Genomic DNA, 3306 nt, shown 5'->3' with positions numbered 1-3306 from the left:
AAAGCGTGAGAACGACATTGCTAATAGGACTTGCATTTATTGGATCTGAGCCAATTTCGTTCGAACGAGACAAATAACCCGCCTGGACGAGTTTCTAAAGTGCCTGGGATTTTTGCCTATTTAAAGGCCAGCAATTGATAGAAGCTTAAGTTCTTGTATCATTTATTCAAATCTCCAACAAAAAAATAATAAATAAATAAATAAAAAATCAACTTAAATAGTGAAATTCGGATAGATTTTTTGATATGTTTGAAATCTGATTGTATATTCTAATATGAAAAGAGAAATTCACAGGAAGGAAGTCAGTGTAGATTCTTTTGGAGAGGCATGCACCGACTAATAATCGACTATGCTCTGCATTTCCCAAATTCTCACAATTTATGTTTGGGCTATTTGGAATCAATCTTGATGGTATCCCTGGAACAGAGAATACACCATATGCATTTGGTTTATTTACAGCCGGTGTCTTTGTCTTGGGAGTTGTATTGATTGCAGGTTTAAAGCCAGAATCTTCAAAGCATTTCCGGCGAGATCGGATAGAGAGAGCGTTTTCGTCGAGAGTGGAGCGTTTCTGACGAGATCCGGCAAAGAGAGCATTTCCGCCGAGAAAAAAGATTTTCTGACGAGAGAGAGAGAGAGAGAGAGAGTCCAAACTATTTTTACTTCTACCGCCCATGCAACATTAAGCTAATCTTTAGATTGTGCATTCCCACTAATCATTGGATTCCAGGAAATCATATTCCTCTCCTCCACTAGCAACAGCACTATCTAATCGAGTCTCGCTTGGGCATTCTATCAAACATTAGCCTAGCGAATTCAACAAACCGAAATCTCAAATTCCAGCCAATTACAGAATTCTGCAAAAACCCACATCTACGATGATAGAGCATTACAAGCCTTACAAGCAACAAGCAAAAAAACATAAGACTTCATCATGTTTTTGCAAGCCAATCGCCAACTTCACAAACACATTCTATTTTTCTCAGTAACCAAGCAAAGGATACGCCACAATAAAAATAAAAAAGTGAAAAAAATAAGACTGCATCATTTTTATTTTTATTTTGCAAGCCAATCACCGACTTCATTAACACCTTCCCTTTTCCCAGTGACCAAGCAAAGGCCAAAGGTACACCAGGAAAAAAAAAATCTTCGGAGGAAAAAAAGAGTGACATGAGGGTTTGTGGTCGGTTGAAAAGAGGATGAAGCGACCATGAAGAGAGGCTGAGTTGGAGAAGAGTAGGGATGTAAATAAACCAGTCCGTTCGACAACTCGCTCGATACCCGCTCGGTTTAGCCCCGATCCGAACTCGAGCTCGATACTGTAGAAACTCGATTGTTACTGTAGAAACCCGCTCGATTAATAAGTGATACATACCCGACTCGCTCGACAAAACTCAATAAGGGCTCGCGAGCTCAGCTCGTTTAAAGCTCGACTGAATCGCTCGCCCGACTCGTTAGTTCGACTCGTTAGCTCGTTCATATCTTACATATATATTAGTAAAAATAGTAAATATAGTATAATATATATAGTATTACATATTAATTATAATACTTTGATAACAATATTTAGTATGTTAAATTAACATATTAAGTTATTAATAGTTAGTATAAAACAATATAACAATATTAAATAGCATATAAGTATATATATATCACATCACACATGGTTAACAATAGTTATATATTATATTTATATTATAGTTACTTAGTTTTATTTTTTTTGATAAGTTATTTTGGGTTATAAAATTGATTGTAGGAAAATCTGAATGCAAAAGCCCTACAAAAGGCAATTGCCAAAATCTCAGTTCTCCTAGATCGCTATTGTTACTTAGTTTTATAGAATATATTAGACTTACTATTTGTTCACATTATACATATACCATAGTTTATACTCTCTAGTTATATATAATAACATATTGTTAATTTGTTACTTATAAACTATAGTTATGTACTATATTTTATAATATGCCTTATATAGTTACATACTATATATTTATATTATTAATAAATGTATAGAGGTTGTTCATAAACTTGGGCTTGAATTCTGCTTTGATCACTCATTGAAAAATTTAATAGTTTACCTCGAGCTCTAGTTGAGCCGAGCTTGTCGAGTAACTCGACTCGGCTCGAATGTCATTTTCAACGAACTCGAGCTTGAGCTCGAGCTCGCTCGAATTTTAAACGAGCCGAGCCGAGCTTGAACATGCAATTTATAGCTCGGCTCGAATTCGAGCTCGACTATTTAGGCTCAACTCATAACCAAGCCAGTCTTGAAATCTTCAAACTCGGCTCGGCTCTGCTTGATTACATCCCTAGAGAAGAGAATAACATCCAGGCGAGTACAAATCTGGCCGCTTCATATCCCCCACCCACACCGCTCCAAGCGAGTCTAGGTTTGGGACTGGGAGCTCCTTGTAATACCCCAGATTTTAAGACAAGGTGTTTTAAATAGAATTTAAGATCTATGGCGATCAATTCACACTTTTAATTGCTTGATCGACATTATTCTGATAAATTGCATCTTTATGTGCTATCTGTTCCAAAACCTAAATATTTAGTAAATTGATTGGAATAATAATATCTCTAATATTATTATACGAGAATATTTTGTAGAATAATATTATTAATATATAATATTATTTTGAAATATTTATTGTACAAGATATTATTTTATTTTGTATAATAATATTATCCGTATAATAATGTTATTTAAAAATTAACATTATTTATGAAACGAATTAGATTCAAAACAGGTTTAAAATTATATTCTAATGAATTATTAAATGGTAAAGACCCGATATAAAAATATCATTAATGAAATATCTTTACAGATTCACTTAATCTATATCTTTGCTAATAAGATATGAATGTTTGCGTCAGCCCCACTGCGTCATTCTCCTCCACGTCACACTTCCTGCCTGCCTATTTAACAGACTCTCCTTCCCTTTATGAAACTCACGCACTTCTTCCTTCTTTCTTTCTTCTCCTTTCTCCTTCTTTCTCATTCCTTCCTTACTCTCTTTAACCTGAGAGACAAAGGAGATTGAGTGAGAGAGTGAGAGACGGCGAGATGGAGGGAAACAAAGGGAGAGAGTCAGAGATAGAGTTGAAAGAGAGGCCGAAACAGAGGGAGAGAGAGAATCAGAGAGAGAAGAGACGCCGATCGTGAGAGGGAGAGAGACCGGAGCTGAGAGTGAAACCGGGAGAAGCCCGGAGAAGACCCGACCGGAGGCCAAGCTTCCGGTGGAGCCAGAAAACCCGTCGGACCCAGGAGGATCCGAAACCCAGAAGAACCGGAGCTGAAAC

The sequence above is a fragment of the Alnus glutinosa genome, chromosome 5 (genome assembly GCF_958979055.1).
Source record: "Alnus glutinosa chromosome 5, dhAlnGlut1.1, whole genome shotgun sequence".
NCBI lineage: Eukaryota > Viridiplantae > Streptophyta > Magnoliopsida > Fagales > Betulaceae > Alnus > Alnus glutinosa.
Note: the sequence above shows the minus strand (reverse complement) of the source record.